This window comes from Talpa occidentalis, unplaced genomic scaffold (assembly GCF_014898055.3).
Source record: "Talpa occidentalis isolate TD23 unplaced genomic scaffold, MPIMG_talOcc4v2.1, whole genome shotgun sequence".
In the NCBI taxonomy this organism is placed as follows: domain Eukaryota; kingdom Metazoa; phylum Chordata; class Mammalia; order Eulipotyphla; family Talpidae; genus Talpa; species Talpa occidentalis.
In genome coordinates this window covers 43206736-43220275 of record NW_026555331.1, presented here as the reverse complement: position 1 = coordinate 43220275, position 13540 = coordinate 43206736, and the positions used below count along the sequence as shown (strand labels likewise).

The 13540-nt window shown below is 31.9% G+C and overlaps 1 long non-coding RNA gene across 1 annotated transcript in view; it reads left to right on the top strand.

Moving 5' to 3' along the window:
* Nucleotides 1-12001, top strand: part of LOC129145292 (uncharacterized) — a 107995-nt gene extending 95994 nt beyond the window's left edge. The window contains exon 3 of the long non-coding RNA XR_008550619.1: nt 11964-12001. This is a non-coding gene — a long non-coding RNA (uncharacterized LOC129145292). The remainder of the gene's footprint in view (nt 1-11963) is intronic.
* The last annotated feature ends 1539 nt before the right edge of the window (nt 12002-13540 follow it).

Sequence of the window (13540 nt, the reverse complement as noted above, 5' to 3'; positions counted from 1 at the left end):
TTGTGTCCAATGTGAAAGCCGTGCAAGGAGGGAAGGAATAGTTTATCACTACAAAGTTTTAAGGACTTCTTTTCCTCTATATAAATAAGCTTTGCTTAGCTCATTATAGTTGTCCACATCAAAATGTTTCGAAAAGTTCTTTGTCTGAAAAGTATTGAAATGTGTTGCTCTGTCTCAAATTCACGTATTACCTCCATACTCATAAAATTAAATTGGTCTTTTTCTCCTGTGAATCTGTCTTGTGTTGTGCCAATTCAATTATTTTCCAACAGTAAGGGCCTAGGAGAATAAAGGAAGATTTTCCTCCCCAACAATATCAATAGAAGTATTCTCCTAAATGATCAGGTGAGCCAACTTCTGACAGTTTCCCAAGGACAGAACACTGTGACTGGTTGGCTATGTATTTCATATGGCCTGGCACAGTCTGAGCCTAAAGGTCACAGACTCAATATCTGTTGGATAATCAAAGACAAGAAACAGGTGAATGAAAAGAGAAAGACAGAGACAGAGAGATATTCCTCTACATAATTCTTCAAGGATTTCCCATTGTAATTAATAAAGTAGTTTTCTTATTAGAATCTTCTAGGCACTTTTAATCCAGACTTTGCTAACTTCTCAAACTCACCTTCTCTCCCACTTTTCCACTTATTTATGCCTGTGACATTATTCTTATTTCAGGGCTTTTAAGCCTCCAAGCTATTTACTAACTCCCAAGATCTTCATTTTATTTTTTTTTTTCCTTCCCCTTGGATTTTTTTCACTCTCACCAATCTCTCTTCGCACATGCCTGAGTATATTCATTTCATTTCTGGTAATTACACTTACCACAATCTGTAGCATCTTGTATATTTGCTTGATTGCAGTCTACCTCTCTGCTTTGATTATAAGCTTTAGGAAAGAAAACTTTATCTCTTTAATTTATCAGAGTAACCATAGCACATAGTTTCAGGCATAGAAGTCTGAAAGTTTGTTGATTGAATATATTAATACATTTAAAAACAAATTAAATTTCAGTGCATTAAGTTTACAACCACAGGAATAATTTATTAAGTTGGGAATATAGAGAAAAAGTTTGGGGTTGCAAATATGATGTAATTTCTAATAATTGTTAAAATTATAAAAGAATTGGGGTAGGTCTATGCCTTCCAGTGAAGCTGAAGAAAAGGCGTGGTCATGATTGATCTCAGGCCAAATGAAATCTCATTCTTAAGATTTAGATTGACATATGGCTTGGGAGTAGTATGGAAAATAATGAACAATGTTGCTTAAAACAAATAATAGCCAGGCTGCCCTGGTTGCGCAGGGGTTAAAGTCTCAGTGCTATGAAACTGTTGCCAGTCACTGTGGCATGAGTTCGATTCCTGCCCAAGGAGCTAACCCACATGGCACATAGACCTCTCCTGTCTTGCTTGCTGCTCCCCTCAGCAGTGTATTTCAGTAAATCTGCCTGTTCTGCTCTCCACTCTGTCTATGGTGAATCCTCTCACACCCCTGCACCTCTGGCTTACACCACAAGTTCTGCATGTATAAATAAATAAAAATAAATCTTTAAGAAAATAATAGCCAAAATAAGGAATAATGTTAGAAAGAAAATGGGAGAAGAGAAAGAAGCTGTTGGATGCTTTTTTCCTTTGGCAATAAATTAGCCCTCTTGTCCTGCATAAGATGATTATATAAGTTGAATTATATAATTTTAGATTTTTATAAAGTATTTACTAGAATTGTCATTTAACTCTCAAAGTTATGAAATACAAAGTCACCCTAAGCTCTTTGATGACTTATACACAGAATGAATAAAAAATATGGCTTTGTTGTTGATGGTAAAGAACAAAGGATAAATAGTGATGAATACAGAACAAAAGTCATAGAAAGTTTCGCTATTATTTATAAGCAAAAAAAGGGGAAGGAGAGAAAAAGTTGGAACAATAGTTGATAGGGTTATGCCTTTAATATTTCTTTTTGTAACTTTTATTTTCAAATACGTTAATGGATATCAATTCCTTATGTATGGAAAGAAAGGATTATTATGAAAATTCTGCTTGGTTTCATTTAGATTACAATATGTCATTGTTAAATAATATAGTAAACCATTAAATATATATATATTAAACCATTAAAAATATTCAGTTACTACAAATTTAAAAATAAAGATTTTCCTCTTAACTTCCTCATCTCTATCTCCAATCCTCAATGCTTTATTATTATGAACCATTTACTTAACTGTTAGAAATAGTTGTAATAAAGAATTTTTATTCTATACATTATTTATATAATACATTATTTATATACATTATTTATATAATTGTCTGTATGGGATTACAGAGCAAAGTCATCAGAAATATTAAAAATTATAAGTTATTTTAAAACATTTCACTAGTGGCAACTTTATTTGAAATTTTTATAGCTTTTAAAGTGCAAAAGCCAGATATCATGCTAATTCTATTTGGTAGGCAGATATATCCTAGGTAGTTGGTTAGATTAACATCTCTGCATTCTATAAATCTTGAAAATTGATCTCAAAAGTAATTATCTTCCAAAGGGAGAATGAATTGAGATAAATCCAATGAATACAGGTCTATTATTGAACATAACAGACACTTAGTAAAGTGTCTTGAACATAATAGGTTTTTAGTAAGTATTGATTTACATTAAATAAATATGCATGCTTGGTTCCCCATAACTCAAAAGAATGACCTCTGTGTTTTTGCTAATCCACAAATGTGTTTCTACCTGACATGAGTTGTTGGCAGATACCAGAAACAATTCCCCTTTTCAACCTCTGAGCAAGAGAACAGTTCTGAAGAGAATGAGTTGATCTAGAATCACCAATGCAAAGATCAAAAGGTAGACCAGGACTCACATTGAATGAGAACCAAGAAATAAAGTTAGCATTTAAGATGAATTCAGTAGTATGCAAGGGAAAAATCATTCAGAATTGGGATAGGCACATGTAGTAGTGCTTATATGCCTGAAGCATATTATAATCTGGCAGACTAACAGATTAAAGATGCACTGTACTCAAGACAAGGTGAGACAGCATGGGAATTGGTTGGACTATGACAACTGATGGAGAAGTCCCAGGATTATAGGCAGGTCATATGTTAGATAACAATTCTAGCAACAAAAAATCAGGGATTTGGGGAAGCAGTATAAATAAGATGGTAGAAATAAAGGCCTATTCCCATGATTACAAACCCAAGGCAAGAACAACTGAGGTTGGTTGGTTTCTTTAAATTTTTTTAATAATAAAGTGACCTCCTACCATATCCTATAAGTGCTTGTATGTTAATACACACATATGTGCATGTATATATATAGTTATAGTTATTTGTATTATACCAAGAGATACTATAAAAGAGGTATAATTTAATGAAAGCGAAGTTTGAATTATATAGAACTTTGAACAAATCATTAGATTACACCATTTTCATTTCTTTATGCCTTCCCATAAATTTGTGTTTGTAATACATTTTTCTTAATGATTAAAGAGCAGATTTATTTCTCAAAGTTTCAGGAGCATCCTAAATTATCTAATAGTATTCTTATATATACCTATGAACTATATTGTGATGACACTATGAAAATCTTGACTTACTCACATATACACTTTGTATACATCTAATAGCATTGATTCGCATGCTGATTTTCAAATTTATATCACTGAACACTCTATGGTAAATTTGTGTTTCTGAGTCTCAGCACCATGCTTAGCACATAACAGGCATGCAGTACATATTTCTTGAGTTAATGAATGCAGTGAGGGATGATCTAGGAAAGTAATAAATATAGAAAACAACAGGAAAGCCAGAAGGTGATAAGAAATGTGATGAATAAAAGATCTGTATAAACAAATTTAATGCTTGGAAACTGAGTTTATTCAGTTGCCCACTTGTGAAACCAACATTTAATTAAATATAGTTGTCACATAACATAGTCAATGGTTGAGCTTACCCACAGCTGAACTAAAATTGTTTAAATAAAATGAGACTCATTAACTTTTCTAATTGTTGTTTGCATGAAGACTTGAACTTTGCTTTTAAAAAGAAACTGCTCCATCTGCAGCTAGTAAAAAGTATCAGCTGGCAAAGCTTAACCCTCATGAATCATCCACTTATTCTTTTTTCCTTACACCAGTGAGCATGAGGGAGAGGAGATTCTATAAAAAAAAAAAAAAAATCAAAGAATGTTTCAGGAACTTTATTATGTGCCTGTCTTCTGAGCTTATGCATACCAAAAGGAATAGTTTGCCTAGTTTGTATGAAGGTAAAAGTACAAGCATCATGGGAATGTAGCAGCTGCACAACTTTACCCTTTCTTAGTTGTCAATAGAGAGGAAACAGATCATCAAAACTTGAATGCTTCATTTTATAATGATGTTTCATATTGTACAGCTTTAAAATGGCAAGTGTCTCTTGACAAAGAAAATGTTTCCTTGCTCCTGACTGATAACAAATGTGTTTTTCCTTAAGAGGAGTAAAATATGTGATGCTTCAACTTAATTTTTAGTATTTTAAATTCAATATATTTATATTGTAACAATAATAAAAACATAGGGGGCATCTTATTAGTTGTTGAAATACCATGGAAAACAACTCATTATGTGCTATTCATTTATAGCACATAATGGTACTTTTTCTAAATTAAATCAGTTTCATCTATAAAATTATTTTAGAAAAAATGCCTGTTAATTTTTATTTGGAAATAACATTTTTATTTTAATAGTAAACTATTTCTTCCATGTTTTTATCCTGACGTTTGTCATAGTTAAAGATGTTTTTAAGTAAGTGTAGAAGTTATTACAATTATAATCTGTTCATCTAAGAATTAACAATTTTGTTTGAAATGAAACAAAGGAATTAAAAATAGTCACAATTTTATTTTTTCACACAAAAGACATTTGAATGTAGGCTTTGTTGGCCAATATGACAGCTCTAATATTTTAAGAGCCCCATGATATTTCTATTCTTTTCTTCCTCTGCCATTCTGAATAGGAAGCTTTCAGTCTGCCTTTACTTGGTGGTTCAACGATTGTTGAAGGTGTAGTCATTGAGTATGAAGAGTCATTGAGTATAAGGAGAGCAGTGATATGAGAAAGTAGGAGAAAAAGGACTAGTCATTCCCTGATGGAGAGACTTGTGAGTCCTGTGCTACATTTCTGTTGTGAATTGCTAAAAATTAATGATGAAGTGTGGTCTAATGGATACACCTTCATTCAGACATGCCTCAGAAGTATGCATTGTTTTTCAGTCTTGTATTTAGGTTGCTTTTTTTTCTATGGATGCAGAAGCAATGAAAAAAGTTGGGGAGGCACACACACACAAGTATCAATTCCAATATAAATTTTAAATTTAAATTGCAACTAAAAATAAGACAGGGATAAATAACACTAAAACATGAAACATCTTAATAGGAACTGGTACATATTAATCAAAAAAATAAAAATATTAATAGAAAAAATATCCTGTTCATTAATAGGAAGACAGTATACTTAATATCAGTTCTTAATAAATTCAGTTTTAAATAAATGCAATTGCAGTCAAGATTGGAAAACACTTTCGTTGGGGGTGCTTAGTAATATGAATAATTGATTACAGATTTTATATGAAATTGAAGAAGACCAAGATGTATCAAGAAGTATCCAGGAAAATGAAACTAAGTTTATAGTTTATAGATTAGATTGTGATTTTATTTAACTCCAAAGCAAAGCAATAAAAATGAAAATTAAACTATTGGTACCAGGTCATATTAAAAAGCTTTGGTACAACAATGAAACCATCAACAAAATGAGTATATATCATGCCACACTGGAAAGTATATAGCATGGTAAAGAAAAAATAAAAAGGAATCATAACATATAAATCCTTTTTTGGCTTGCTTTTGAGATTCATTCATGCATCCATAGTTTACCATTTTTATCATCCTGCTTTTCTTAATATAAAATTATTCATATATTTCATAGCTGTAGCTTTTGGATTCATTCAAGTTTCTTGATATTAGAAGGAATAGTGCTGTGAATATACTTCAACAACCTCTCTTGAATGTACAATATATTAGATGGGTTTACATAGGAACAGAATTGCTGGGACATAGATTGTGCACATATTGAAGGCGATTATATTACACACAGCCAAATTATTTTCCAATGAGGTTGCATTAGTTTACATTCCCCACCTGAAGAGTGTAAAAAAAACCTTTGCTCCATTTCCTTGCCTATCAGTTGTCTTTTAATTTTTGTCAGTCTGTGGGAGTAGAATATATTCTCAGGTTAATTTTTGTTTGTTTTTCTTTTAAAATAATGGGGCAGAGTATATTTTCTGATCTTTTCTAAGAAAATATATTTTCTAAGAATGCAGCTTATTTCATTTTTGTAAGGAATCATTGGACTAAGCATAGTTTATAAATTTATGCATAGTTTGTTAATGTTTTCCTTTCTACTGCAGTTTCTGGACTTAAGTCCTTTGGATATTTTCATATTTGGCTTTCTAAAACTTTTCATATCTTGATTTTTTTACCTTTGTGTTTGTAACTTATCTGAAATAGATTTTCATGTATTTTATTGGAGTTAAAAAAAAGTGTCAGTTCTTTTTCCAGATAGGCAACTGTCTGCCATCAAATTTTAGATAGTTCTTCTTTTACCCACTAATCTCCAATGCAACTCTTCTATACTGCAGTTTTTTTTAAAAAATCATAGTATGTGTTTTTGATGTTTCTATTACATTTTATTTGCTAATGTGCATTTTTGCCAAAATCACAGTATGTTTTTGTTTTGATAACTTTATAATTACTTTTTTATTGAAATACAATTAACATATAGCATTTGTTTCAGGTGTATGACATAGTGACTTTATATTTGTGCACATTGTAAAATGCTCACAACAATAAATCTAATTAACATCCATCACCACACAGTTATAAATTTATTTTTCTTGTGGAGAACATTTAAGATCTACTCTCTTAGCAGCTTTCAAATACACAATACAATATCATTAACTATAGTCACCATGTTGTACATTGTTATCTCCATGACATTTATTTATTTTATAACTGAAACCTCTCACCCCCAACCTCTGGCAACAATCAATCTTTCTCTTTACCAGTTTGCTATTTTTTGTTTAGATTCCATGTATAAGTGAGATTACACAGTATTTTTCTTTCTCTGAAATTTTTCGCTTAAAATAATGCCCTCAAATTCCCTTACATGGTGCAAATGGCAAGATTTCCTTCTGTATGACTGACTACTATGATTCCACTTTAGAAATTATCTTGTAAAATAAGGAGAAGGTGATTTTTATTGCATTAAAAATGTATTATTCAGAGGTCTTTCATTGAAGGTGACAAAAAGTAAGTTGAATTTAGGCAAAAAGGAAAGTTTATGGTTAAACATGATTTTGCTAAAAGAACAGAAGTGCCTAAAACCAAGCCAAAGGAACAAAACCCCCAGATGTTTACAGTATTTTGTACCTCTGTATCTCTGCTTGCTTCTTGCAAACTAGATTTTGAAACAAATAGGCTGGACAATTACTGCTGGCTGATTGGGGCTCCCTTTTTTCTAGTTGTGTTTTTTTTTTTTTTTTTTTCTGTAGCAATGCATTAAATCTGCATCTCTATCATAGCTCCTTTAGCAGTTTAGATATTTAATTCCCTTGTAAAACAAGCAAAGCCTTCTGGTGCCAAACATGCTTGATACCTTTGGAAGACAGGATGAAATCCTTTTTAGAACGTTTATTGCTAAATGGAGACATAAATTGTGCATGTATGTAACTATATAATAAGGCAAGTGTTTGTGTATGGTTAGAATGGGTACCATTTAGAGCTGTATGTGCAGTTCTAAATATATTGTTTTTTACCAACACTTCTGAATATGACTATCGAAGACAAATTTATCATTAGAGATACTGATTTAGAATTTGGAGTTTAAAAGAAGAGACTGGGAAAAAGAAAAAAGCAAACAAAAACCAAAAACAAAACCAAGAAACAGCCCATCTATTAATTGGACATGACAGTCATTGCCACATTAAAAAAAAAAAAAAATCCCAGTTATCACTTATCAGGGAAATGCATCAAAACCACAATGAGATAACATTCACACCTTTCCTAATACTATCAAATCATTAAATATTCCATCTATTCTATCTCCTTTCATAATACTTGTTCAAGACTGTAATATTCCCACTTATCTCCATAGAATCCTGATCCCTAGAATATCAATCTCTGAGTTCTTTTATCCTTCCTGCTTATCTTTGGGTTATCTGCCTTGTAGATATTTTATTTTTTATTTATTTTTTTAAGATGTATTTATTTATGCATACAAGAATTGGGGTACAGGCCAGATGTGTGGGGGGGTGAGAGGATTCACCAGAGACAGAGTGGGGAACAGAACAGGCAGACTGACTGAAATACTTTGCTGAGGGGAGCAGAGGGTGAGACAGCAGAGGTCTGCCACACCATGTGATTATCTCCCTGGTTGGCAGGGATCGAACCCACACTGCAGAGGCTGTCGACAGCTTCACAGCACTGCGATCAACTTCCTGAGCAACCAGGGAGGCCCACCAAGGACATAGTTTTAAAAAACAAATTAAATAATTGCAGTATACTCCTTCTTGTTACTGCTCATGTATTCCTCGAAAGTTCCTATAAAGTGTGTTCTGGCTTAAATCTACTAGGTTTTCATTTTTTCCTCTGAATTGAATATTCACATATTAAAATCCTAATACGCCTATATACTTGAGATCAATCATAATCCATTGGAAATCTTTAAAATTGTTGGATTATTTGTTTTGCTTTTTCATTATTCATGGATGAGATGGGAAATTTGCTTTGGGAGAAAAACAAGCAGCAATCAACTGATGTCCTGTTTAGCAAATTATTAGAATTTTAGGATAAGAAAGAGGAAGATTATACTAAATTGGACAGAAGCTCTTCTACTCTATATCAAAAGTATTATTTCTGTTGGCAAATGCAGAGAATTTTTAATGATAACTTTAACTTTCACAGAACTAAAATATTAGTTGTCATAAAGAAGTTCACAGAGAACTCTAAAGTTACCCTTGCAGTAGAAAATAATATGCCTTCCAAATACATTAAATATCACACATTACCTGGGACATTTTATTGTTTTAAGATTTTTTTTTAATTTATACAAGAGCTGGGGTACAGGCCAGAGGTATGGGAAGTAAGAGGATTTAGCAGAGACAGAGTGGGGAGCAGAACAGGTAGACAGACTGAAAGCACTGCTGAGGGGAGCAGCAGGAGAGACAGGAGAGGTCTGCTGTGCCATGTGGGTATCTCCCTTGCTGTCCGAGAATCGAACCCTCGCTGCAGAGGCTGCAGGCAGCCTCATAGCACTGTGCTCAACCTGCTGTGCCACTGGGGAGACCCTTCATGGGACATTTTAAATTGAAAATGAAGTTGCATATAGTATTAGTAACTGAAAAGATAATCATCTCTGGATGAGATGAAAAAAGTCAGACACTAGGTGAGAGAAAAATAGTGGTTGAAATAGTAGCTTTTCATTTTAAATTTTTAAGTATTATTTTGTTATCAGTTGGCTGCTCTCTAGTATTATCATGCAGACTATAGAAAAATGCAATATTTATTTATACTTATAGAAATTATATTTCCTTGATCCATTATTTTTCTGAAATAATAATAGTGAAGTTGTATTTCCTCATCTTTAAAAGCAGAAATAACTTAATGCCTTCTTTCAGAGTAAACATTTCCTCCTATTGCTTAATTCACCATTTTCTTTGTCTTTGCATACATTTTTTTTACCTTAGCTTAACACACTAAGGACATTAATAAAAACAAAACTAGAAGAAAAGAAAATGATTCAGGAGACAGAATGACTAAAGGAAAAAAATAGGAAAAGATAAGATGAGTTATATAGAAATAAATACTTAAAAGTAAGTTTATCACCAATTAGATTTTTTCTATATCACAAAGTACATCAACAAATATTCAGCCAACTTTCAAATATAAACATTTCCTCTATCAAAATCACATTATTAATAGTGAACTTAAGCTAAATACAAATCAGGTTTTTATAGATTAACAGCTAAACTTTTGCTTAGTAGTCAACATGCACTTAATTTCTCAAATAAAAAGAAATATGTATAAGATATTTTTAATAAAATTAAAATTCTAGGAGCAGTGTATATATTTATTAGCAAAAGAAATGTTTGCTATTACAGTGTAAGATTATCAGTGTAAGAACATGCAATATTAATTATGTTGGGAGGAAAATGAACAGTGAGATGTGACATAACTGAATAAATTATTACATACTATTATAAGAGGACAACATACAATATACATAGATGATAAAAATTAAAAAAATCATTTGAAACCATTTATCCATGCATATTACACGTAGAAGCAAAATTAATTGTTAAAAATTGGAGGCAGCCTTTGGGTAGAGTAAGATGGTAGAAGAAAATCTTTTTGAATTTCAAATCTACTTTGTTTTTGATCTTCAGCACTTTTCTATTTGTATAATTTAAAATAAATTACATAAAGTAAGACAAAGAGTTTACAATTCTTTTCTCTAGAAGACTTGAAAATTTTAGCCAAGTTGAAAGGTCTTCCACTGGTCCTTAAAACATGAACACTACAAATATGTGTCAATAAGTACACAATAGGTGCCACAGCAATTCATTGTTCATATTTGTGCAGTGTTATAGGGCCATCTCATTAACTGAATTTATTGTAGCAATCATTTTGCAGAATGTCTTTATTAAATCATTTCATTGTACATCTTAAACTAATGCAATATTATTTGTCAACTATATCTCAATAATAAAAAGAATTGTCTTCTGATAGTAAGAAATGAGACTTCTGACATTTTATAAGTGATTATAATACTAAATGATAGAATTTTTTAAATCAAGCTTTTAATATTAAGTTGGATATATATTAGAATTGAAATATTTCCTTTAAAAATCTAGAAAACTGCCATTTCTTAGTTTAAAGCTTTATTTCTGAAAATTTTGTTTGCATGGAGAATGTTGATTATATATTTTTGTAAGAAATGCAACATAGAAGCACAGCTAGTCACAACACAATAAAGAAAATAGTCTATAACGCTAATTATAGGTCAACAATAAATACATGCTGGTACTGGAAATTGTAGCACCTTCTTAGGAGGTACTTTTTTATTAAATATCTTTGTATGCAGAAATAATATAAACTGGAATAGAAAAACCATAGAGGTTACCTGCTTCAGCTTCTGAACTTTCACTTAAAAGTCATACTTTGCTCAATGTCAAGAAAACTGTTATGCACTGTGATCATGTCAGTTCTGTGATCTTTTCTTTTGTTTTTAGTCCTCCAAAGAGTAACAAGGAGTAACTATTATGAATTTAAAAAGCTGGGTTACCTGATGTGTCGATTGTAGAGATTTACCTCCAGCTGTAAATTTATGATCAATTCGGAAATAATCATTTAGTCTCCAAGGAATGTCAGAACTGTGAAAATTAGCTAGTAAGAAATTGTACTGAACTCCATAGAAATACAATTATTCCAGTAAGATTCAATTGGATAATAAGAGTAATGATTCATTTCTGTGTAATAGATACCTCTAAAAAGTGACACTGAAAGCTTCTTCATGGAATTTTAAAAATAACTTAATTCTCACAACATGCTTCCTTTATAAAGATATTATAGATTTGAAAAGTTGTTTCTAATTCTCTTCTTTGAACAGGAAAAATGGCTTTCATAGAAAGTGTGAAACTTTGCCAGTCAGAGAAACTTGGATATAAATTTTGACTTTGTTCCTTAAAAATACTGTAGTGTGGCAAGACTTGTAGAACCTTGGTGAATTTCTTACTAAATTGAATGATTTTTTTATTTTTTTGGCTTTCTTCTTTATTTACGTTGTATTAGCATCCTGTTCTAGAGATGAGAGAATTATGATTTAAACATATTTTTGTTTGAATCCCAAATTCATATGTGTTTCCCTATTCTAGGAAATATAAAGAGATATTCACCATTTGGAATGTATTCTGTGAACAATGAAATATACATAAATGGTCAAGAGCTGTGAGGCAAGTGTGAAAGATCTCTTCAGTCCTGGTTGATCAGAAGAGGAGTCAGATCATCTGTGACTCTGAAATTTATTTTCAAACTTCCTTTACCTTAGCTATACTGAAGTATGTGCTTTTTAGTGTGACTGTCTACTTACCTAATAATAGACATTCCCAAATCTCCCTGCTAGTTAATCTATTTTGCATAGCAGGACTTGCCTTCATTCTTTAATTAATTAATTTAATAAACTCTTATTCAATGTTTATAATGTGCAAATTACTTTGTGAATGTACCCACAAAAGAAAGTTAGTAACAATGAGCCAAAGCCTAGTGATTTGGAAGTAGAATATTCCAGCACTCCTCGACCCCTTAAATTGTAACAGCCTCTGGAACACATCTCTGGTAAGGTGTAAGAAAGATACACTTTAAAACATGATAAATCAAGCAATAATTCATTGAAAGTTATTGTATTCTACAAAGAAAAAAGGAAGTTCATGCTAGATGAATAGTGTTAGTCAAAGTGTAAGAGTATGTTTTGTTAAAAATAAATTTCCAAGAAACTGTGCTGAAACTATGTTTAATATATGAACTAATTTCATGGGAGATAAGAATGAAAAAGTAGTTTGGAAAAATGTTATGGTGACCTGCTAATAGCATTAAAAGAAGTTTTAATTTTAATCTGATGGCAACTAATAACAAAATAGCAGAGCTAAAAACTGGCTTCTATTAATATTTTCTTTTTTAAAAAATGCCACTGGGAATGATGTAAATGTCAATTAATGAGTCAGAGAATGGAATGTAATGGAACGTATCTGGAAGGCAAGTGATAAAGACCTGAAACTAGACACATATCAATAATGGGGAAAAATGGGTACAGTGCACACTGTCAACATACAGATGTGCAGAAAAGATGCCAGGAAGACTTGTAATAAAGCAAAGAGTTCGGGTGAATATAATTATGTAGAAATAAGATTGGGAAAGCCATGAAAACCCATCTGTTCAATATTTCAAACAGTTTATATTTTTCAGTTGAAAATATTGCTAGAAGGTATTTAAATTCATTTTTTTATTTATTTATTTTTGAGATTTATCTATTTATTTATACAAGCACTGGGTACAGTCAGAAGCAAGGGAGGGTGAGAGAATTCACCAGAGCCGGAGCGGGGAATAGAACAGGCAGACCGAGGAAATACACTGCTGAGGGGAGCAGCGGGGCGCAGCAGGAGAGGTCTGCTCTCCATGTGGGACCCTCCCAGGTGGCCAGAGATCGAATGGGTGCTGCAGAGGCTGTGGACAGCTTCGCAGCCCATTGCTCAACCACTGCGCCTCCAGGAGAGGCCCTATTTTAATTTTGTTTTCACTTTATGATCTAACATAGTTATTGAACATGCATTGCATTACAATATCATATATATTTCAGGTGTACAGTATTAAAAATCAGCATGTGTTTATATTACATTAAATTCATCACTAAAAGCCCACTTATATCCTTTACCACATAACTGATTCTTTTGACCTG